The sequence below is a fragment of the Barbus barbus genome (genome assembly GCF_936440315.1).
Source record: "Barbus barbus genome assembly, chromosome: 20".
NCBI lineage: Eukaryota > Metazoa > Chordata > Actinopteri > Cypriniformes > Cyprinidae > Barbus > Barbus barbus.
This window is the reverse complement of record NC_136748.1, coordinates 23,725,590-23,751,630: the sequence shown is the minus strand read 5'-3', so window position 1 is coordinate 23,751,630 and position 26,041 is coordinate 23,725,590. Positions and strand designations below refer to the sequence as shown.

Below are 26,041 nucleotides of genomic sequence, written 5' to 3'. Positions count from 1 at the left end.
AGACTTTAATTTTATTGACTATTTGTAATTAGTAAATTCTAAACACTAATTTATGCTAATAAAGACTGGGAAAAAAAACATTATACTGAAGGCAGTACAACAACAACAACATAAAAACTATTTGAAAGCACTACACAAATATATTTTCGAATTGCACTAATGAAAGTGTAATTTTATTATAATTTAATTGTGTTAAATACTGTAAGAAATTCTGAGAAATAGTTTTTCTTTTGTTGGTTTGTTTCTGAATAGCAATGAGAATAGCAGGAAATGTGCAAAATATAAAATAATGTCAATGAAAAATGATTCTAAATTAGGTTTCATTTTCTTACAAAAGAAAGATTTCTTGATTTCTTCTTCCTTTGTTTTGATGTTGGTGGTGTTGACAGGTTTTGTAAGATTCACCCTACCGATATTGATCAAACTCTTGCATCAAGCACAGAGATGATTTCAAGTATTTTTCCACCAAATTACATTTTCTGCTTGTAATTGTACAGTAAATGGTTCACTCTGATTCACTGAGCAGGTTTAGCAATATAATATGAAACCACACAGAAATCACTTCTTGGTTGTAGGCAAGGGTTTACCAGGGTTCTGCTTAGTTCAAAGACACGTTCATATTTTATTCTCAGTAAGTGTTGCCTGAAATATCATTTGAAAAATGCATATTTCTAATCCTTTGATTGCACTAAGCAAGCACTTTGCTCAGGAATTATGCTACATTAATTCACTTAAGTGCCTTGGGCAAAATATTATATGATGAAGACATTCATCTGGGCTTTGTATTTTTTTTTTTTTCAAATGCGTTCGAAGATGTGACAGAGGAAGGTGGAGTAATTAACTGAGAAGAACATTAATCAGAATCAGAATTAGCTTTATTAATTGTCTTATTCTTATTAGTATAGCAAAACAGATTGTGATATATGAAAGGTATGGACACTAATTCATTTCTCTCATTGTTTACTAGAGCGCTTATGGAGCACTTCTCTGTACAGTTTACATTTAAACAAAAGGCAAGGGGAAATGTGATATGGAAAAATCATTGTTACATCCTCAAGTGGCTTATTGTTTTTTATTAAATGGCAACATCAATATGATAGCAGACACTTATGTTCAATAAATAATTACATTTGTTAATGATCATAAACAATTCTCCTGCTAAGTAATATAGTTCATTAGCTCAGCTGCTGGCTGTTTATGGTTGCCAAGCAACATAACGCTCACAGATGAGTGTGAGTGCACATTAATATAGAATTGAATTGATGTGCAATCACAGGTGTTATATCGTTGTTCATCCAATCATACTGTATACATTTTGTTTAATAAAGCAATATTCTGATATGCATTTGCTCTCATGATATACGTTTTTTAATTTATGGCATCATGAGAGTCATTTATATATATATATATATATATATATATACAAATTATGTAAATCACTTATTGCTACATTTCATTTTTGCAACCTACTCATAAAGATTTTGCCTTATAGTGAGACAAGCTATTATTTTTATATGTTTAGTGGCACTTGAACATTAGTACTGGGAAACACAAACAGAATTCCATCCTACAGCTGCTGCAAAAGCTGGATCTTTTTGCCAGACGTACAGAGGCCAGAGCATTTGGCAGCTCAGTCGGTTTCTGTTACTGAAACGTTATTGAACATGATTAACTGCTTGATCTGAAAATGTACAGTTTTGGAAAGCTCTCATGCTCACAAGTCTGGCTTCATTCACATAACAAAAGCCAACAGCTCTGTTTTTTTACACATCAGTCAAGGACAGGCATTTGTTTTCCCTTTACATATAGTTTTTGTTATAGGCTATTAAAGATGTGCTCACGATTCAGGCGTATACATTGTCAAACATTGGACCCTCAAGCCAACATGAGTCGATTACATTAGGGTTAAACTGCAGATACAGAGCAAATTTACTCTGTACATGTTGCATGATGAAAGCAGGTACTATAGCTTACTAAAGCTTTGCTTTTTAATGCTGTGCAAATTCAACATACAGTTGGGGAAAAAAGTATTTAGTCAGCCACCAATTGTGCAAGTTCTCCCACTTAAAAAGATGAGAGAGGCCTGTAATTTTCATCATAGGTACACTTCAACTATGAGAGACAGAATGGGGGGAAAGAATCCAGGAAATCACATTGTAGGATTTTTAAAGAATTTATTTGCAAATTATGGTGGAAAAATAAGTATTTGGTCAATAACAAAAGTTCATCTCAATACTTTGTTATATACCCTTTGTTGGCATTGACAGAGGTCAAACGTTTTCTGTAAGTCTTCACAAGGTTTTCACACACTGTTGCTGGTATTTTGGCCCATTCCTCCATGCAGATCTCCTCTAGAGCAGTGATGTTTTGGGGCTGTCGCTGGGCAACACGGACTTTCAACTCCCTCCAAAGACTTCCTATGGGGTTGAGATCTGGAGACTGGCTAGGCCACTCCAGGACCTTGAAATGCTTCTTACGAAGCCACTCCTTCGTTGCCCGGGCGGTGCGTTTGGGATCATTGTCATGCTGAAAGACCCAGCCACGTTTCATCTTCAATGCCCTTGTTGATGGAAGGAGGTTTTCACTCAAAATCTCACGATACATGGCCCCATTCATTCTTTCCTTTACACGGATCAGTTGTCCTGGTCCCTTTGCAGAAAAACAGCCCCAAAGCATGATGTTTCCACCCCCATGCTTCACAGTAGGTATGGTGTTCTTTGGATGCAACTCAGCATTCTTTCTCCTCCAAACACGACGAGTTGAGTTTTTACCAAAAAGTTCTATTTTGGTTTCATCTGACCATATGACATTCTCCCAATCCTCTTCTGGATCATCCAAATGCTCTCTAGCAAACTTCAGACGGGCCGGGACATGTACTGGCTTAAGCAGGGGGGCACGTCTGGCACTGCAGGATTTGAGTCCCTGGCGGCGTAGTGTGTTACTGATGGTAGCCTTTGTTACTTTGGTCCCAGCTCTCTGCTGGTCATTCACTAGGTCCCCCGTGTGGTTCTGGGATTTTTGCTCACCGTTCTTGTGATCATTTTGACCCCACAGGGTGAGATCTTGCGTGGAGCCCCAGATCGAGGGAGATTATCAGTGGTCTTGTATGTCTTCCATTTTCTAATAATTGCTCCCACAGTTGATTTCTTCACACCAAGCTGCTTGCCTACTGCAGATTCAGTCTTCCCAGCCTGGTGCAGGTCTACAATTTTGTTTCTGGTGTCCTTCGACAGCTCTTTGGTCTTGGCCATAGTGGAGTTTGGACTGTTTGAGGTTGTGGACAGGTGTCTTTTATACTGATAACGAGTTCAAACAGGTGCCATTAATACAGGTAACGAGTGGAGGACAGAGGAGACTCTTAAAGAAGTTGTTACAGGTCTGCGAAATCTTGCTTGTTTGTAGGTGACCAAATACTTATTTTACAGAGGAATTTACCAATTAATTCATTAAAAATCCTACAATGTGATTTCCTGGATTCTTTCCCCCCATTCTGTCTCTCATAGTTGAAGTGTACCTATGATGAAAATTACAGGCCTCTCTCATCTTTTTAAGTGGGAGAACTTGCACAATTGGTGGCTACTTTTTGCCCAACTGTAAATGTGTTTACAAAGAAATCACAATCATGGAAAAGAATAAATCATGCTTGTAATTGTTTACTAACTGGTTAGAATTTGCATACTCTACTGGCTGAAACTAAATCTAGAAAGATATATCTGCATATAATAGATAAATAAGGATTTGAGAGGAAAAATTGGCCAAAATGACATGATTGTCTGTGTCCATCAGATGCTGTTTCACCCTGAGAAGAAGCACTGGTGCATGATGTATCCACTTGTGTCCAGGGCCCCATCTCATGGTTCACCGGGGGGCCACCAAGATTTGCGGTAAGCCACTGGGTTTACATTGTGAGCACATTAGTCAACTGTTATTTAGATAAGAGCCAAGTTTTATTTTAGACACTTTATGATCCTCACGAGGCATTTATCGCATAAGCATCCAGGGCATTTTACAACCCCCCCCCTCTCTCAATCTGTTTTTTGAAAAAGAAACGAGAAGCGCTCTTACAAAGCTCCCTGCTGAGGAGGTGGACTCAGCCTCCAGGCTGATCATATGGCCGGCGGCCTGATTCGTGCAGCTCTTGACAGATATAAGCAGCCCAAATTCCCCCCTGTTTTGCAGTCTGCCGCTCCATGTGTTGCTTATATTTATAGCCTTGGCTGTAGTGTCCGTGCACATAATAGTTTTAGCATTGCTGCCACATTTGCAAACAATAGCAAACACTTCAGAGTGATAGCAAAGGATTTGGGGTTTAAATATTAGTATGTTTTAAAGGATAGAGCTAAAATTAGGGTTTTGTTTTCAGTATGTTTTCTAAGGATAGAGAGGAAGTTAAAAGTAGGGGTTTTGACCTTTTGGAAGACTTTTTTTTTTTTGGTAATGGTAATGATTTGTGTGCTTTGATGCTGCTGATGTCATGGATTATGACATACTTAAGCCATTTATTTGAATTTTCACTTTCCATAATCTGTGACCGACAGAGGAGCATTTTGGCGGCTGGGATTTAAATCTTTAACAAGACTCAAATTGACACAGGCAGAGTGAAAGACAGGTTTATATATATATATATATATATATATATATATATATACAGTGCCCTCCAAAAGTATTGGAACAGTACTGTGCATCCACTAGTAATTAAATATAAATAAATAGTTTTTTACCGATGCAAATATGTTAGAAACGATGCATCGCGATACAAATGCCAACTTGTATCCGACGCACACTTTTTAAACCAATGCATCGCATCGTTAACTTTTTTGTCGATGCACCGAGCGAATCGGGGAATCTTCCCATCCCTAATACACACACACACGCGCACACACACATCAGATGGAACGACAACAACTTTGAGGGCTTGTTGTTGTTGTTTTTTTTTGTAGCTGTCAATATATTTATTAATTTATCATTTGGATTTATCGGTCCAGGATTCGTCGGCAAAACATTGTTAAAAAACACCATTTCAACGGATATTCGGCAGTATAAGGAAGTGACGTCTTTGTTCCTCGGACGTTTCCGGTTAGCGTTCGAGCGCAATCAGCGCATTTAAAACAATGGCGGCAAGCGCTTGATGCACAGAGGGATTGCGATTAATTTATTTAATTCTGCTGTTTAAAATGTCAAAATTAAAATTAGATCCTTGTTGCTCGTTGCTCCCTCTGGCCTGGAACTAACATTAATTTATAAATAATCGGAAATTAAAGGGTTTTGATGTCCGAGAAACGCGCCTGGATAGACAGAATAGACACTAGCAGCTCTAGGATATAATGTTTTTTTTCCATTTGATTCTTTGTCTTTATTTACGTTAACTTTTCATGTATGATGCAGCGTTGTGTTTTCGTCATTGTTTACATATGCGCCTGGCATTTTGATTCTTGTTTAGTGAAAAAGGCCAAGCTTTTATTTCCGTTTTATTGCGAGCGTTATGTGGGCTATAATTAAATATGAGTTCTCATTAGTTGTCTAGCTATCTTGTCAGCAGATAAATGCAGTGAATAACACGTTATAGAAATGTATTCTGTAAACTTGAATGTTGAATAGTGAAACAGTTAACTGCAGTAGTTTACCAAAGCTAACGGTAAACATTTTTCATCATTATTGCTTGTCTAATGTTAATTCCAACATGTACTGATGTATTAAACAATAATAGTATTATTTGTAAATGTTGTGCATTAAATAGATAATTGTTTTTCTACTTCTGTCTTTAGAAAGCCATCATCTGTAATGTAAGACAGTGAGTGCTACAGGGAAACGGGACGGTGCTAAACCACATGTGACCATATGAGCACCCAGATGTGTTTGACAACTTGAGGATGAAATGCAATGTAAGTTTCTGTGTTTTGTTTATATGTAGTACTGGTCAAATGTCTGGACGCATTACTATTTTTAATGTTTTTGAAAAAAGTCTCTTATGCTCATCAAGCCTCCGTTTATTTGATAAAAAATACAGACAAAATCAGTAATATTGTGAAATATTACAATTTAAAATAATCGTTTTCTGTTGTAATATTCTTTATATTTATTTCTGTGATGCAAAGCTGGATTTTGATCAGCCATTACTCCAGTCTTAAGTGTCACATGGTCCTTTAGAGATCATTCTAAGATGCTGATTTGATATTTGGTTATTGTCAGTGTTGGAAACAATTGTGCTGCTTAATATTTTTTTTTTCTGGATCCTGGCAGGGATTTTCTAAATCTAGAAATCTTTCCTAAAAGAATGTCTTTACTATCACTTAAAAAAATAAAAATGCTGAATAAATGTATCCATATTCTTTAAAAATAAATAAATAAATATTGACCCAAAATTTTTGAACAGTAGTGCCTGTTACAAAACATTTCTATTATAAATAAAATAAATGTTGTCTTTTTATTCAAAGAATACTAAAATGATCTCAGTTTATAAAGAAATATTAAGCAGCACAACTGCTTTCCATCACTGATAGTAAATCAGCATATTAGAATAATTTCTGAAGGATCATGTGACACTGAAGACTGGAGTAGATTAGGGCTGCAACAACTAATCGATAAAATCGATTATTATCGATTATGAAAATCATCGACAACGATTCTCATTATCGATTAATCGGGTCTGCCCACAGTGCACTTCAGCTGGTTAGTCAAATTACGGCACTGAATAATGCATTTCTATGGACAAAATGCATCTAAAAATAGTGGAGGAAACAGAATGAGATTCTGCCGGAGAAGCACGTGATCCAAGCTGCCCAAAACATGATAATTCTTTATTTTAAGCTTTAAGTTAATGAATAAGAGTAATGGCTTGCCCTGTCAGGCGCTTTGACAGATGCGTGTGCGTCCTCAGCGCAAAAACGTTCAGTTTACGGTCATATCCTTATCTATAAATGCCACAAATTCACGCGAGCATTTCCATTTTTGCATGAAGGTCCGTCCTGACAGTCTGTGTTAAGTTTAAAATACCGAATGAGCGTCGGCGCGGCGGGCGCGCGCACGCGCGTCAGACGGACAGAACACAGTAGAGAGGGAGACAATTAATAGGCTTTTCAGCGCAAACATATCCATTGTGCTGAATTATCTGTTGTTGAAAGTTAATTTAAGGTTTAAAATAAATTAAAATATTTTATGAGAGTAGGAACTTTAAAGGGATAACAGCGTGTAATTGTCTGTCTGAATATAAACATGAGACGCTCCATAACGGCCTTTTACAGGATAAAGAAATGACGAGGTGACTGTGATCAAAGTAGTTCCTGCAGAACATTACTCTTACCTGTTGGTTAACACTGAGTTTGTGTTTTTATTCGTCTTTATTATTATCTTTATTATTTTAATTTTTAATAGAGGTTTAAACTATATTCAATTTTTACAATGCTTAACAAATTTATGTAAGTTTAACAATGTGTTTATGTAAGGTTTGTGCCACTGCTGCTCTAAAGTAACAGTATTGGTGATAACCAAAATCATTTTTCGGCTTTCTGTACTGGTTAGTACTCCAATATGTGTAAGCTCTTTAGTAACAGTAGTAGGCTATTTTTAATGCTATAATATCATTATTGCTGTTATCTATGAAAGAAAACCAGAGCACTTATTTTTTTTTTTTTTTTTTTTATTTGAGTATTTTTTTTTCGCGATACCCAATTGCAGTCAAAAAGTACATAAACAATACCAGCAAGAATGCAAGCTGTTATGAGGACATTTTTTATTATTATGTCCAATAAATGACAATAACATTTTTAAATTTAAACAAATTTTTGACAAATTTCTAAAATATGTTTTCTCTTTATTATGATAAGTGGTCTAATAAATTAAGCACTGTATGTTTTCATAGCATTCAGTTGTCACGTTTGTTTGAAGGACATTGGGCAGAATGTGGAATAGTGTTTTTTTTGGTCAATATTTTTTTAATCCGATTAATCGAAAGAATAATCGGCCAACTAATCGATTATCAAAATAATCGTTAGTTGCAGCCCTAGAGTAGATTTGATCACAGAAATAAATTATAATTTAAAGCATATTAAAAAAGAAAACATTATTTTAAATTGTAATATTTATAATTAAAATATTACTTTTTTTTAATATATTTTTGATCAATTAAATGCAGGCTTGATGAGCATTGGAGACTTATTTCAAAAACATTAACAGTGGCCACACTTTTTACCTGTATGTGTGTTTACAGTAAATGTGCATAAAAGCATACCTACATATACTCTGTAGTGTGTGTGCATGTATTAATCTGCATGTAGGCTATACTTTTATCTTAAAAAAAAAAAAACTAATAAAGGTTAATGCAAAACACGGTAGCCAGCATTGAATTGCATTCATCTTGTTTATTTGTGACCACATGATGACTCAGAGCATTCAAAAGCTTTCTAGCACTGTTCCACAGCACACATTATAAAAACGAATGAAATCAGTAATAATGGCATGAAGTGATTGGCTTACTAGCATTCATTTAGCGTTGTAATAAACATGCATGTTCTGTAAAGCTGCAGTGAAACGATATGTATTGTGAAAAGCGCTGTAAAAATAAAAATGAATGCATAGACATACAGACTGACCCAGCAATGCAAGTGAAATGTCCAATATAAACCTCCCTGGACATCTTCGCACAAACCATGAGAAGTTTGCAAGTAACAATGTTTGTTAAGAAACAAAAAAGCATTTAAAACATGCCAGATTTTAAATAAGATTATTGATTTGTTTGTGAACAGAGATACATTGTTTAGATGAGGTTTCTTACTCCCTACTTGATTCAAAACGAAAAGAAAACAAATTGTTGTTTTTTTTATTTGCTATTATTATCTATGTATTTCATTATTTAGATTTTATATATTATTGTTCTTTATCTTAATTTATTTTATCTTGTTGGTTTATATATCAATCCCTCGCAATAGGTTGCTTGTTTTACACATTGTTAAAATCCAAATATCTTTGTACCTTAAAGTATGTTTTCAAACTAAAAATGTTACTTGCAAAATATATAAAAAAAAAAAAAAAAAGTAATACTGCTTGTTAAAAAGCGCTCGTCAACGTCAAAATGTTTTAGCCAATCAAATCGAAGAAGGCGGGATTACGTGTTCTCTGAACTGAGCCGCGCGGCTGCCGTATTTGAATGCGAGCTGAGGTAAGATGTATGCTAATCAGCAAAACATAATGAGACAATTTAGCAATATTTGCCAGCTGTTTTCAAAAACTGTCAAACGACAGACATTAATTTTCAGGGATGCAAACTACTACTGGCCTTTTCGAATTTCTCCGATTGTAATGCTATTTACATTATTGGCCACAGTGTAGCTAGTCTAAGGTAACATGGAAACATTAACGCAGCCGTTTTCAGCAGACAAGATAACAGTGAATGTTTGTTATATTTCTTCCGTGATTTGAAGAAAATGTTTTAAAAAAAGCTGAAAATGTAATTCTCAAACTTACTGTAGAACATTGTAAATCTGAAGACTTTCGCGTTCAAGTGCCGTGATTAGGGAAGTTCTTAAGATATTTTAATGTACATGTTTTAATGGTTTAACGTTTTTATTTTCTGTGATCAAAGCTGAATATTCAGGATCATACTCCAGTCTTCAGTGTCACATGATTCTTCAGAAATCATTGTAATATGCTGATTTGCTGCTTAATTATTTTCAATTATTATTTGTGCTCAGTTATTAAAAATGGTGCGTAATATTAAGAATACTGAAAATTGTTTTTGTCTCTTAATATTTTTGTGGAAACTGTGACACTAACTTTTTCAGGGTTATTAGTTGAATACGAAGTTAAAGAACAGCATATATATATATATATATATATATATATATATATATATAAATAATTTGTAATAAGTATATCTGTACTGTCAATTAAATAAATTTAATGCAACCTTGTTGAATAAAAGTATTGATTTTTTTTTATTTATTTTTTTTATCTTACTCCAGACTGAATTAGTCCCACTTTTTAGTCCCAGTCCGCTCCTGCTCGGACCGATTGTTTTGGCACGGATCCGAACTCGATTGCCGTGTTCACATATGCCCAATATCATTAATGTTAAACCTGCGGATTAAATTTTATATCTTACAATGAAGACAGATTTGATCAGAAATCTTATAACTACTTTCAGCTATCTTACTGTATTTCTTCAGGAGACTATGTAACACACAAGTTACAAGTATGCAAAACAGCAGTCTAAATATTCTGCCTAACAAAGCTGAGCAAACAGGGAAAATGCTAAAATGAGGTCAGTCCTATATCAGTGTTTCTGTGACATCTAAAAAAAAAAAATCTCATATCAATATCATATACAGTAAAAACATCTCATGAGCAATAAAACAAGATATATTTACTTGGAAAAAACCCCAACAAAATATTAAGTCTTGTTTTTTTTTTTGTTGTTGTTTTTTTTTTTTTTTTTTTTTGAGGAATCTAATTGACAATGGAGTAAGAAAAATAAAGAAAAAATTATAATAATTTGGCTGGAACACTATTTTGTTTTGGGTTTTATTACCAGTTTTGCTATAATTTCTCTAAAACAGGATTTGATATCTTGTGCCATTTTGCAAAAAAACAAAAGCTTAAAACAAGATACATTCACTTTAAGATATTTTTCAAGTATGTTTAGATATTTATATTGCAGACAGCAAAAGCATAATAAGAAAATGATTTATTTTAATTTTTTTAACTAGATCAGTTTGTAAATGATCTTTCAACTATTATATTGTTTTCCAGGTAATTGATATCGAACAGCTCTCCATCACTATCCATCTACAAATACCCCAGCAGTGGATCTGGCACAGCGCAGGGCTTATCAGCCATCTGTAGAGTGTAGCCCTGGGTTACACATGAAACAATGGCATTCTTTCAGTTAACTCCAGAGACACTAGGACCCAGCGAGTCTCTTCCCTCCTGATCAGGCTCCCTTAGTTCCAGAGCTCAGTGAGCGGTCTCAGAACAGAGTGCAAAGAGAGAGAGAGAAAGAGGGAGGGAGAGAAAAAAGCCAAGTGAATGTTAGAGCCCACTGTGGTCACTGCTGAAACACTGAATCTGAGAGAAATGGAGGGATTAACCAGTTGGATTTAAAAATCTGGAGCTCATGCGGAGGCAGCCAATCAGGGGACGATCTGGATTAAAAGGTTTGTGTGTGATTGATCATTCTTGCTGTAATCTATCAGGGCTTTCTGTTTTGTCAGGAGTCAGCTGGCGTGCAAGAGTGTGGGCATATAGACGCCACTGGGAGCTCCTGGCTGGTGAGTCTAGTTACGTGTGGGACATGTGCTACTTACGCCGGATGAAATATTGTGACAGCAGAGACAGGAAAGAGGGCACTGTCACTGAGGAATGGAAGTCGCTGCAGCTGTAAACAGTGCTGGAAGAGGTCTAGACCGTCCCTCGCTGAGTGTGCCTCAGGGGTCGTTCCCTCACTGTCCTAGTAGACCGGTTGATGTTTTTCTTGGTGCCGATGAAGTAACATCTCGCCCTCAGGGGGTAGGGCACTCTGTTCTGGTCGGCATTGTTTGTATTTGATGTTCTCGAGTTCAGCACCCAGGGTGTTCTGCGTGGGGAACTTTGCTCCAAGACTTGTCAACAAATGCGGTGTTAAATAAAGCAGCCACCGAGTGAAGTTTGAATGTGCTCGCTGGGTGGAAAACAAGTCAGCGCAGGGAAGAAGTGAGCCACATTGCTCCAAATGATTTCACCAGCTTAAACCGAGGAGACAGAGAGACTACTGGGAAACTATGCAGTGAGCGCTTGAGTGTGTGTGTGTAGCGTGTTTTTCCTATAAACACACAAAAAGTGTGTTCCCATTCCTGTCTGCAAGGATAAACAGGCATATATTACTTTTTACTGTTGGTTCATATCTACTTTCCGCTGGGAAAACGAAGCTTTCTCATTGAAATCTGATAGTTTTAAGTTCTCCAGTTCTTTTCTGTGCACAGCAGCTGAAAGTCCTGTCCTAGATGCATGCTCCATGTCATCTTCTTGCCTTGCAACTGTAATCCTGCATGCTCTCCGTTCATTTGCATTCAAGAGCATTAAGTTCTGCTCATCCACAGTCTGCTGTTAAAACGAACCGCATGAGTGTGTTGGTACACGGCACATCCTGTGGATTTATTGTCATTAGAGCTGGACTCGGGTAACTCTGGCCATTCTGCTGAGCTTTGAGCTTTCTGGGGCTGTCTGTCTGCAAGTCTCTTTACCACAATGCTATAGCAAGTTCTTTCTGGGAATCCAAGATGCTGAGCTTGTGTTTTCCACAAGTTTCCATTTTCATCCTAAAAAATACTGAAATACCTTGATGGCATTGTCCTATTTGGAAAAAGCTTGTGTCATGGAGGCTGTTTTGATGGAAAAAATGAGCTCTTGGTTTTATAACCTACTTTAGTCACTAGATGTTTCTATAAATATGTAGAGTGCAGTGAAGACCGTTTTGGGCTATTTTATGCAAACCTGCATGTCGTGCCGTGCTGTAAGTTTTCCCTGACCCTCTGTTTCCATGGCCCCCTCATGTGGCCGCTCTTCACTGCCTATAGCACGAGCTATCTCCGCCTATGAAAACACGGCGTGTGATTGGCTGATCCTGCAGATGCACAGGAAGTTCAGGGTTTCTAATAACCACCCAGAGACACAGTTACCATAGAGACAAAGATAAGCCCCCTTACTAAAAAAAAAGGAAAAAAAGCCTGCATGTCATCACAGCAGCCTGCAGAAAGCGTCTGCTCTCTCTCTCTCTCTCTCTTCTGCCAGTTCTCCTATTAGCAGCTGCTCAAACAGTACAGCCCCTGCCTTATGAAGGTTGCCTCAGGTTTTCTTCTCTCACCGCTCTTCAAATGCACTCTGCACTTAACGTGAGTTCTGCTTTGCTTTTTACAAACTTTCCTCAAATCTTTTATACGTCGTTACCGTGCTCGTGCACTCACTCGTGTAAACTTCTTGTGAGCGCACCAGAACTGGAGGCTTTTAACAAATCTAAAGCATTGACCCGTGCCTAGAGGGCATGTTTGTGCTTTTGTGTGCACCCTTTCCCGTGGTTTGCACAGACCGTAACGATGTCCGTCCGTCTGGCCAGAGCTATTTGTGGGATCTGATGTAATGGCAGGCTGTGTGTAATATTGATACCACGGGCTGCACGTTAATTGATTTCAGGGGTATTGTTGAGGCTGTTAAAACGTTGCCTCTCAGACCAAGAGCATTTGAAAGACTCGAGGCTACAGCCCACACTTTTAAGTCCGGTTCCTTGCAAACTGTTTTCAGCAAGCATCGTCTGCAAGTTATCCTCAACAGTTGGAGGGAAGGCTGTGGGGGCTGGGTTTGAGGAGCTGTTTTGTGTGACGTGAAGGGAGGCAGAGCCGCCGGTGAAAGGGCTTCCTGTTGACGGGAGTCTTGTGTTATCTGAGGAAAGGGCCTGTTGGCAAGAAATGTGTCAGCCGCTTGTTTTCTTTAAAGTAAGAGGATGTGTCGTGGATCGCTTGTTTCGTCTTCGGCGGGAGGTTTGGAGAGGGGAGGGAAATCGCTTTGCTCTGAACTTTTGTGAAATTCTATGCATGTCGCTTTAACAATTTCTCCTCAGTTGGTGCGCGCCGCCGTTGTCATCACGGCATGCGAACAAAGCCTCTTGAAAGATCCAATATCCTCGAGCAAAACTGTATGCCCCACCGTACACCCTTTCAAATTCAAATGCCATACAAATTCCTGCCCGGAAAGTGACTGTTATAGTTCAGATTTGGTTGTCGGTGCAGTCTGAGCTGGTCTTAGAGGAGGGTTTAACCGTGTCCGTTTACACTCGCAGCATGGCAGGCTCTCTTTCGAGACCCCGTCTCTCATTTGGCACATTTGCATTTCAGGAGATTAAGCATCAGAAGTTTCCCAGTATGGTGGGTGGCTGTTGGCCCGGGGCATGCAGAGAGCTGGCATTATTCAAGCACGCTGGGCCACGGGAGGAGACTAGGGCGCCGTCCTTCCGTCACAGTTGAGAGGTGAAGCTAGCTGCCGAGGAGGTCAAGGCACTTTTTATTTTGAGGCAGTGGAGTGTGGGACTCCTCAGCGGTGCACCTCGTCTTCTTTGTATGTCTGAGATCTTGTAACAACAGCCAGTGGGTTGTCAACGGACCGAGTTTTGCACCGCCCCTCATGAACATTAAACAGCACGGCAAATCGGAGACGAGCGCTCGACGAGGCAGAGAAATATGTCAAAACATCAGAGGAGTAGACAGGCAAAAAAACACCTGATGGGAAAGAAGGGGAAATATGCATGATGGTTCAGATTCAGAGTTTCGCTCAACGCTCTACTGTCGCTCGGCTTTTGGAGCGTAAAGTGAATACGGAAGAGGGTAGACTCAGATAGTCCTATTAAATGTTTTCACTTGTGATTTGCGGATGAATTCTCCAGGGCCGTTTTCTTGTTGTGTGTAGCCTGCCAAACCGTTGGAGTCTGTGATAAAGGTCTCCAGTCAAAACGCATCTCCTCATCAGGTGTTCTGTCGCGTGTGACTGAAAGCGTCACGTCCTCAATCAAAATGAGGCCATACATCTTCACCCCTTTATGCTATCTCCCCCTGGTGACCTTCAAGCTTTTTATTTTATCTCTATCCTAGTGATTAAGTGTCTGGAATGCATGTGATGATGGTGGCAGCCTAATGAATGATAGACCCTTGGCAGCAGTACCTCTGGGAAGCACGTTTACCCCTTGCTGAACTCTGGCTAAAAATGAGTGAGCTTCAAAGACATGTTTTGAATCTCACACTTGTCTCGTTTTAATCTAAAATGAACTCTGTCCCTTCTAGACCAAATTTTCTCTTGGTTTTGTTTCCTTTTTGCATCATCTCTCCTTATTTTTGGTGCCTCTCTGGTTGCACAGGAGGGAAAAAATAACTGTAAATTTGATGTAAACACTTGGGAAAAATGAGAAGTGTAGCTGCTGCTGAAATGGCTGACCACTTAGGTCCAGTGTGAGTGCATGACCGGCTCTCCAGTGCACTGGAATTATATCCCCAGCCGACCGCTACCGATCAAATAATAACAGACTCTAGAATGGTATTGACACTCAAGTTCACACCTGGGTCAAAAGGCCCTGTGCTACAGGCACAATGGAGGATTGTGCCCCAAAATGCTCACTGACTGCAGTGGCTCTTTACTGTGGCTTACAGAGCATAATTGTCAGAGCTTTACGGAATGTTTAGATCCTTTTCAAAACTATGTGCTTGTGAACACTTCACACTTTTTATAGCTTATAATTAATGCTAGGGGTTTGTTCAAATCCCTAGAACTAAGTATTAACTTTAAGTGTGTAACTTGTTTCACAATGTTTGTGCAACAGACACGAATCAAACTGTGTGGCTTTAAGGAGAAAATTAAGGAGGTTTTATTTTTCTAAGTGACCGTCAACTTATGCCTGCTGCATGATATAAAAAAAGATTATATATATATATATATCTATCTTTAGTCACCTCACGATCCGATTCCAGAACGATTCTTGATCTACTTTTGTCCCCCCTTATTAATTAATTAGTTTACCGACTTGAGAATTTTACAATCCTTACATTTACATATCCTTACATAAGTAATTAAGTACTTTTTAAAATAATTGCAAATAAAAAACAAATTATTTAAACCGTTGTATGTTAAGAATTTTAAACTAATATAACTTCATAATAATGAAGAGGAGCATAGAAACATATAACAAACAACAAACAAAGAGTGCTTTTAGTATTTAAGATTATCTGAACGTTTTCTATTCAAGAACTGTAAGTGATTTTTCTTCATCTTTACTGTTGTTTTTTACTATGACATCATAGACAGCAGGAGATCTATTAAGCTGCATTCACGCACGGATCTCTTTTGAAATATAAGAAGTAATGTAGTTTGTCCTGTCCGTTTAATCCCTTAAGACATAACTGGCTGTGTTTACATTAATTTTGCGTCATAAAACCATTTTGAGAAGCAAGTACATTAAACCACTTAAAGACAAACAAAGCGCGCGTCAGCATTTGAAATTGAAAGCAGCCTTCTGTTGGTGAGGTTCATATTTTAAATATATAAGTCCACTGCATTCCAAACCACATAAATGATGACTTCGTAGAGCATTTGTAAGGAAAATACTGACGCGCGAGACCACACACTTCAAGTGTAACATCAAACAAAGCGCGCGTCTCTCACAGCGCATCCTGTGCAATGAAGCTCGTGAATGTCGTTGTATTTCGCTTCAACCTTTCCCAACTTTATGAAAGATTATTTTACGGAAGGTTCGAGTGGTGTATGTGTGTGAGGGATTGGAAGCAAGCAGAATACTGGTGTTTCTAAAGCAAACTCGGCATCATCGCACAACTGGTTAAAAACTAAGCTCCGAATCGATTCTGAAATTCTCAGAATCATTGGAGAGAGAATCGCGATGCATCGATGGATCGTTTTTTTTTCTGCCACCCCTAATATATATATAGAAGTGCTGTCAAACGATTAATCGTGATTAATAGCATCCAAAATAAAAGTTTTGTTCACATTTATATATACATAATAAATATACAGAGTACACACATTATATAAGAACTTATTTTGAATGCGATTAATTGCGATTAATCATTTGACAACACTACTATGTGTGTGTGTATATGTATATATATATATATATATATATATATATATATATATATATATATATATATATATATTATTCTAAAAAAATAGATATAGCACTAAAAGTGGTTCTTTGACTCGTAATCATAGGGGAACCACTTTTGGTGGTTCTTCAGCGGTTCTTCACCGGTTCTTTGGCATGACTGAGTTCCTATATTGCGCCTCTACCATATACAGAACCTGTTAAGCTCCTGTATGGTTCTTCAGCGGTTCTTTGGGTTGATTATATATAGCACCACTGCTGTAAAAAAACCTGTTAAGCCCTTTTAAAGGTTCTTTACGAGCCAAAGAACCACTGTTGGTGCCATTTAGCACCATTTTTGTTGAAGAAATACAATGTAATATGGCACCTCTTATGGTTCTACATAGCACCAAAAGTGGTTCCCCTACGACTATGAGCCAAGAACCACTTTTAGTGCTATATAGCACCATTTTTTTTTTTGTACACATATAATAGGCCTATATTTTATAATAATAGTATAATACATAACACTCAAATCAACTGACATGTCAAATCTTCAATTCGAATCTCTTTAAAAGAATTGATTCTTCTAAGATTCAACATTTCAATTATTAATCATTTAAATTCAGGAGAAATCAAGCATTTTTCATCTGAATTGAAGCTTTGGTGGCTTTGTGTGGTGTGATGATAGTGAAGACGAACTGTGGTTCTGGGCCTAGTGGATCAGTGTTGTTAAGAGGGCTTGCATTGTTCAAACTGATCCTATTGTCCTCTGTTCTGCAGGCATCAAGGGCATTGAGAACTCTGTCTATACAGCCAGTGGACACGGTCTGTTCCTGCTGACAGCAAGAGATGTTCGCCCAAGGACATAGGGACACTTGCTTTCTCAAACCACAGATAAACATAAAGGTCATGTAGGAGTCAGCTTTCAGAGAAAATGTTGAGTTTAGCTGATTGGAACAGTCAGCAGCATTTTATGTAGTTGGAGTAAGTGGTTTTCGGATCTAGCTGTAGCCTTTAGAGGCGGTTTATTAACAGTACCGCACTTCCGCTGTGGGCTTCATACAAACCTGCTGAGTTTTCTGCTCATTTCAGACAACTCCCAGCGGAGCTGATGCCCTGATTGTTTGAGAAACCTGACAAGTGCGAGCCATCTCAGAGTTCAGCTTGAACACATCCTCGCAGGTCGGATCTCATTCGGAAAACTCGGGAGAATCAAGCCATTTCCATCTCCTCTCCCGATCTATCATCAGTGTCATATTTCATTGATATTGCTTTCATTTTTGTTCTGTCAGGGAGGGCACAGCCCTGCTGTCAAGCATATAAACAACTGTATTTTACGGGGCTCTTGTGCAGCGGGGTGGCTCTCAGCTTCATTTTCAGCGCACTATGGTTTGTATCATTCTCTCTATTCGTCACACACGCACACACACACACACACACACACAAACATCCTGTGCCCAATCATAAGCCCAAGGCAGAATGTGTCTTCAGTGAATGACTGTCACCTCTCAGTGTCAAAACACATTCAAAACATTGTTGACATCCAGGCACTGACTCTGCATCGATTTACTACTCAAGCGAAAGGGTTTTATCTCGCCTAACGTTGAGGGTTTTTTGTCAACTTGCTTTATTTATTTAGAGAGTGTAAATTCTTTGCTGGTGGCTTCCTCAAAGCTGCGCTACATTTGCTGCTTTTAATGTGCAAATCACCTCGTTCTGTGCTGCCACCACTTCCCATAGATGCTGAGCAACAGCCAGTCCGCCTCTGCTTTCATGCTTACGCACTCCGCTCCGCTCTCGCCCCCCCACCACCACCGCTATTATACTTTTCTCTTTAGCTTTACTTAGCAGTGTGTCCCCAGTCCTCTTGACCTGTTTTCACTTAATAACTGTTCATTTAGCCTGGAAAAAGGGACCGTTTCTAAAAAGTCATCCCGGCTCCTCAGGCTTTATGAACGAGCTCATCAAATGAAGAGGGGTTGTAGAAGTGTTAGTTACTCGTGGAAAGCCCTTAGCCTGGCCTGAGCCCTCATTAATGACTTTAGAGAAGCGGCCAGCGCTGATGAGCCTAACCCCTCGAATTACTCCGCTTTCGTGCGAGCCAATGCATTGTAATGCTTGTTTGAGTTTAATGAAATGCCAGATGAGGATCGGCTCTTGATTGGGAGAGGGCTTGGAGTGCTCTGGGAGCCATTCCCGGTTAACAAGTGCGAATTTCGGTTTGGTGGATTGCGCAAGAGTGGTTTATTTTCTCAAATGTCTGATTTTTTTGACGTGGTGGTAACACAGGCTGGCAGGTCGGTGTGAAACCTGACAGTTTTGTGAACGGCACAAGGATAGGGTTCTGTTGACTGACACATTGCACTGAGACGTCTCCGCTGGGGGTGATGCACCAGACCACACCAGAGGAGGGACAGTGCGACGTGGGGGAAGAAACATTGCACATTTGACAGCTCTTCTATTTTGCACTTCTAGTTTTTTTTTTCGCCACCCGCCACCCTCGTCCTCCTCTTCCTCTCTTTTAGAATTTCTGTGCATCAGCACCTTCCCTAAGGTGGACGATCTAATCAGGACGGTATCATTTCTCTCTTCTGCGGCAAGCTTTGCCTCGGCAGCACCTGTCAAATGCTCTCTGTCAGAGGGCAGAGTGACTTTGAAACCTTACTAATGACCCTAGACAGCTTTTCTCTCACGATCTCTTCCGCTGATCTTGAAGCAATGTGCTTCATCTTGCATACAGCTGATTTGTCCGCTGGAAGTTCTGGTTTCTCTGATAATGTGGGAATGTGTCTTTTTCAGTGAGATGATACATGAGGGAAAGAAAATGTTTTTTTAACAACTTACCATAGTTATTTATAAAAACAAGAGACCTGGGTTCTTTTTTTATTTATGTATTTTTGAATTTATTTAGCACTTTGATGTAAAGCATTTTTGGAGAAATTTACTTTTTCTTGCATTCAAGATGTAATGGTGGTACACTCAATAACAACATTTTTGTGCTTCTACCAAATTCATGAAAAGACAATAATTTTGAAACCAAAATTATCTAGTATAAAATGTTATTTTAAAATAGTTTAATACCTTTTTTCACTCTGAGGTGTGAAATCTGAGGTGAGGTGACGTAGTTGATTCTAAAATGAGCATTGTCTTCCAGATCGCTGGCTTCTCATTCTCATGTTTTTGGTAGCAACAATAAACGCCTCCGAAGTCTTTTTACTGTGCTTTTAGCGTGTTTGCCACCATCCCAGCTGGAGTGCCGTTTTCCCGTTCCCTGTGTTGCCATGACATTATCAACATGAACAAACTTTGGGCTTGTGACAGTCAGCCTCCGCCAGTGTTTGCTAAAGATAAGTGAAAGAGCCACAGGTCTTCAGATGCCTCGACAACACACAGCAAAGGGAAAATAAAGAGACGGACCTCTGACCAGCCATTGTGTGTTTGGAATGTAGATTCGTTCCCCTCTCTGCAAACACTTTCCACGCCAGAGCACTACGTGAAAGCGCTCCCTCGTGCTATGTTTTGTTTTAACTCGATTATCAAAAGAAAACCGCCCTTCCACGGCCATCGGGCTGCATTGTCCTAGCGGTTTGTCATATTATTACAGGCCGAAACGAATTCAATTGGAAATCTAATTCTGTTTGTGAGGGAGTTGATTAGCAGGGCAGCGTTTCACTGGGGACAGTTTATGGTGTGGTAATGGAATGACATGTATAAATTGTCATCTGACACAGAGATTAAGTGAACCGGAGCACAGTAAACATCGCCGTCACGTCTCCTTTCGGTTTATACCCTTCACCTTGCTGTAGAAGGTTAAGAGTCCTGGTTAGGTGATTGTGTGTAGAACAGGGGCAGAAATGAACTGATATTTGCCCCCTAGAGTTGATTTCCAGTGGCATATATATATATATATATATATATATATATATATATATATATATATATATATATATATATATATATATATATATATATATATATATATATATATATATATATATATATTATAATATATATAGACTGTTATCCACGAAATGTTATCAACATCAACAAATTCCATCTTTACACTGCAGAGGTAAAACAGAAGATGCCTCTGACATGGCACTTAAGTTTATTTTAAGTGGCTGTTTAATGCTGCTCAAAGGTGTGTGTATTAACACAGCAAATGCATAATTTAAATAGCCTACTGTACACAAAGCATATAAATTATGACAAAAACTTAAACCTATTACAGTATATGCCTACACTTATAAATAATTTTTGTTGGTTATTGCTCTTGATATTATAATAATGTTTTTTTGTTTGGGAAAATGTCATATCTGACTACACAGACAAAACAAGCTAAGAACCATTAATGTGTTAGGTATGCATTAGAAAATTTAGTAGCATGGAAAAAAAAAAGTTATTTAAACTGTGAATAAATTATATTCAGAAAACAGGAAAAACATCACTAAAGCAGGACATGACTTCAGTCTAGCGCTAGTTATGCACTCACAAAAGCTCTTGTTACAACTACTGAATCTGTCTACACTGCAAAATGAATCTCTTACTTAGATTTTTGCAGTTTATGCATGTACTTAACAAAACTCCAGCATTTTCAGTGGTGATTGTCTATTGCGTTCATAAGTTCAACAGAAACTTGTGTAATTTGGTTATAATACTCAGCACTGCAAAGAAAAAATGCGTAAAAAGAAATCTGATGCAATGTGTAATGCAACAATCAACACATTTATGTTCACGTTTCATTTTAATTGCGACAAACCATAATAGAATTATACAGGGGAATTTATTGGCCCCCTTATCTTAAAATTTGTTCATTTTGATGGCATTTTTGTCCAAAACCCCTGTTAATTCCCGAACCTGGTATCGAACCAAGCAGTTGTACCTCAAGGTTACACCAAGGCCGCGGAATGTTCTTCCTGGCGTCGCGTGTGCTGCCCCAGCACTAATTCTGCGAGGACCCTGCGTTCCTCCTCCAGAGCGATGGGATAGGGAGATACGCATTTTTTTGGTCTGTGACTGCGTGATATTAACCTCAGCTCTAATTCCCTGTGTCAGCTGTGGGCAGGGATAGCGAGGCGTGATAACTTAATGCGCCAGCCCCGGATCCTGCTGACTCAAGCACAGCATGCGTTTTCATGCGCCTTTCCTAGCCCAGGACAACGCTACAGAAATCTAAACAAGATGTATGCGCTGCCTGCAACCCGTGCGTGCTCCTAAATAGTTTGTCACTGCCGCTTTAGAATTGGATGTGAACTGCGCTCCTGGGAAGGTGGCTGAGATGAAAACTCATCTGGATGTAAACATATGACAGGCAGTTAAGTGTGATAGGTGTGTTGGTTAATTAGCAGAGGATAGCGACGGAGACTGTGTGTTTGCGTGTGTGTTATTGTGGCCTCGGCCTCATGCCTTTTGTTTATCTGGCACGCGGTCAGGCTGCAGCTGCGTCGGCCCGAGCCGATGTGTGTGTGCTCACACCTGCCCGCTCCTCTCCCGCTAATCAGAGCAGATTACACTCCGCAATTAGTCTCCCAACAGCTCATCACACCACGCCAAGACCAGAGCTCTCATCTCCTCAAAATCAGCCGCACTTGGCAGCAAAAGGCGACTGCCGAATGTATAAGATCTCTCAGCCTGCGGAGCAAGGAAGGAGAGATCTTAGGAAAGGTAACTCTCGTTTCCCTGTCTTCTCTTGCCAGCGACATATTCTACATCTGTTATCCGTGCCTGCTGTTTATGCTCGAATATGTGTTTATGGAGGGGGGTTTATACGCCTGTGTGTCCTCCGCTCCTCGCAGGGCACGTTAATCTGTCTAGATCAAATAAAAGTCGTCAGAGATGATAAATCCTGCTTGAGACCATCATCTTGAGACCCCAAGCTTCGCCGTTGCTAGGCAACTGTGTCAGAGGAGCATTGTCAGATTGCGCCGTTCCACTTTTCCACCAAAGCTTTGGCAGAAGGTACAAACACCTGACTCCCTCAGATTAGGAAGCCTTTAAGGAAGTGTGCGCCTGCCACTGATCAAACTCTGGCTCCTGCTGATGTGTGTATGAGTGAGGCAGAGAGAGATTGAGAAGAACAGGATATATATTTTGATTACCTCTATCTGTCTCCTGCCCAGGTTTGAGAAGGATTCGTGCTCTCTTTAGATTTAAGTCTGCTAGATTCAGGACACAGAAAAAGTCACTGAAAGTTTCTGAAATAAGTCTCTTATGCTTACCAAGGTTGCATTTATTTGACCAAAAGTGCAGTAAAAATACTGAAATATCACAATTTCAAATAAGTGTTTTCTATTCTTCTAGATTTTAAAATGTAATTGAATTCTGATGACAAAGCTGAATTTTCAGCGTCATTACTAAAGTCATATCACATGATCTTTCAGAAATCATTCTGATATCCTGATTTGTTCCTCAAGAAACTTTTCTTATCATAAATGCTGAAAAAACGTTTTTGTTGAAACAAATTTTTCAAGATGCTTTGAATAGAAAGTTCAAAGGGTATCATTTATTTAAAATAGAAATATTTGATTAACATTTATAAATGTCTTTACTGACATGTTTGATCAATTTAATGCATCTTCTGTCAGACTTTTACTTTTCTTACTTTTATCCATATTTTATTCCCTGTTTACACACAATGATGGAGAGACTCCACATTTAATGGCTGAGCTGCACTTTAAATTATTGAGATGGGAAGAAATAAGGATTTTAATGAGTCAGATTCTCATTTATTTAAATGATTTCAGCTTATTAATGATTTCATTGGTGATTATTTTGTCCTTGATGTAGTTTCAGTAGTGGTGTTGTGGCACTTTCAGAATATTTTAATAAGTTGTTCCACATTGGCGGCACGCTGGGAAACTGGAGTACTGCCTCCAGCACTGCAGACTTCACAGTAGGCTTGTATCAAGGTAAATTTGAGCAGTTATTGCTGTTTTATAGAAAATTGTGCTGCCATACGTTGGGCTGTATGATGAACTTGTATAATCTCACTCTTTCTCTTTCTACATTCACATTTTATGAAGGTTTTTTAACAGTTCTTTTCAGAAAAATATCTGGAATATCAGATAACCAATTTATCAGTTGCCCATTTTTCAGTCTTTTTGATAAACAGATCTGTAAATGCAGAATGCAGTGCTTAATCTGAATAGAACACACAGATGAACATCACCTTGTTTCATTTTCCAAGACGAGGGCCTTGAGTTGAGTGTTGAGTTACCAGTATCATGGATTGTCTGTTCACTACATGGCAGCTGTTTCTTATAATTCCTGCATTCATGAAAAGCTTGTGTTTTGCAAATGACAGCTGGGTTCATTTGTATTTTCACCTGGGTCAAATTTTAGTTTCCGCCACGGGCACAATTTCCATTTAATAATGCCACACTGCTAAAAATATGGGGGAAAAAAACTGTTGACACAAGTATTTACAATTTAATGGTGTTCACCTTTGCACATGTGATGTTTAATTGAGGAATAAATAATTTGCGACCATTTAACCTTAACTGCAAATCAAATGCAATGAATAATATTTTAATTATGCTGTGCCAGCACTGCCGGAGCATGAGTATTTGTTCGTGCACGTTTATGCGTGTGATTTTGACTGCCTAAATTTAGTGGTGCAGAGAGCAGCTGTTTTACTCTCCTCATTAGGAGGCTGTATCCTTTACAGATGAACAGCGATGCTCATGTTAAGATCAGCCGTCAGTGCACAAAAAAAATATCTCACTACACTATATACATGAGATGACCTCAGTTAGACTTAATATTTTTAAACACAACTTGAACTCCAAAATTTACTGTCTTTCTCTATATCTAAAGGATTGGGATCATTAAGATTTTTTGTTTGGTTGTGTGTTTTTTAAAATAAATTCATAATTTTATTCAGCAAGGACTAGATTAAATTGATATAATGTGACAGTAAACACATTTACATTGTTACAAAAGATTTCTATTTCAAATGAAGACTGAAGTAATGGCTAGGGGGAAAATCATCTTTAGTAATATATGAATATTTAATTTAGTAGATTTTACATTTTCATTTTAAAATATATTAAATTAGAAAACGTTAGCATTAACATTTAACTATATTACTGTTTTGCTGTATTTGTATTTAAAAAATGCAGTATTGATGAACATATATAGAGGCTTCTTTCAATTTGATCTAATCTAAATAAATATATATAAAGGTAAATCTGTAGGCATTGTGTGTAGTATCAATACAGTTTGAATATACTACCTCAGCAGTGATGTGTTGTCATTTGACCTACTACAACGTCAGCCATGTTGCTGTTGCCAATGATGACTCCTCCCCTGTAGCCTTATGGGATAGGAAAGTGGATACCAGAACATTTTTCTTCTTTTGCATCCTGTAAAGAAGTAGGCATATTCATATGCAAGGACACCTTTTGGCATTATTAGATTTTCAAATGACATTATTTTTTACTTTTGTCTTTTTTACGTGTCTCTTCATATATTTCTATATTTGTGAGGACGTTGACATTGTGAAATGTAGACAAGCACAAACACTCAAATGACCTCTTCCTCAAGGCTGCTTTAACAGATCTTGCTTTATATGAAAGCTGAATGAATGTGGAGTGATCATGTTTGAAAGGAGAGCAGGTCAAATGAGCAGGAGAGCTTAAGAATCTCGCTCACATGCTCTCACTGACCCCGCTATCACTGAGACGGTTTCGTTTAGCGCTGATATGGACTCTCTTCCTCTGGTTATAACTGTACCATGAGCTTAATTCAGGAGCGCCGCCTGTCACAATGATGAATGATAGCTTATCTCCGTGACCACAGTTGACCTCTGAGACGTATTCAGCTGGAGGTGTGCGCTTGTGTGAGAGTGCGGGTCAGGTTTTGTCGACAATGCAGGGGCCGGGGAATGACCCAATAAATAAAATGGCTCAATAAATATACTAAATATATCTTAAAGTTAGGGGTGTGCGATATGACGATTTTTGATCGTGGACGATAAAAATGTCTCCACGATCTGCTTTTGAAGAAATATCGTAGTATCGTGCTACAGCACACATTATGTCAAATACAGTTCTGGCGCCTCCGTCTCTATATACTGTACAACACCACATACAGCAGTAGAGTTACTCTGACAGGACACTGCACTTATTCGCGATCGCAAAAGTACATTATTTGCACACAAGCCTTGCTGGTTAAATGTTTAATTCGCGCGCTGGTCTGACGTGCGCTTTTTCTGAGCGCATACACCTGAAGCACGCGCACTAAAAAGCCTGTCTAACAGCGCCTGATTACTCAACTAACTTGTCTTTTGCGCTAATACTGTCAAAACACACAAGGTTTACAGACAGACTCAGTTGGTTATCTCTAAAATGAAAGTAAATGGTTAAGAGAGAAACAGATGCGTGCCTGTATATTAGATGCGTGCAGCTCTTAAAGGGACAGGACACTAAACATGCT

At 38.5% G+C, this 26,041-nt stretch overlaps 1 protein-coding gene across 5 annotated transcripts in view; it reads left to right on the top strand.

Moving 5' to 3' along the window:
• The first annotated feature begins 5,086 nt into the window (after positions 1 to 5,086).
• Positions 5,087 to 26,041, top strand: part of LOC306886526 (forkhead box protein N3-like) — a 107,273-nt gene continuing 86,318 nt past the window's right edge. The window contains exons 1-3 of one of the 5 annotated variants that reach the window (XM_079443706.1): positions 5,087 to 5,570; positions 5,766 to 5,882; positions 10,744 to 11,261. The gene's annotated coding sequence lies outside the window, so the exon portion shown is untranslated. Of the gene's footprint in view, positions 5,571 to 5,765; positions 5,883 to 9,127; positions 9,155 to 10,743; positions 11,262 to 12,747; positions 12,861 to 13,340; positions 13,458 to 26,041 lie in introns of those variants that run through there. The other 4 variants (XM_079443707.1, XM_079443702.1, XM_079443704.1 and 1 more) reach the window with 4 other exon arrangements.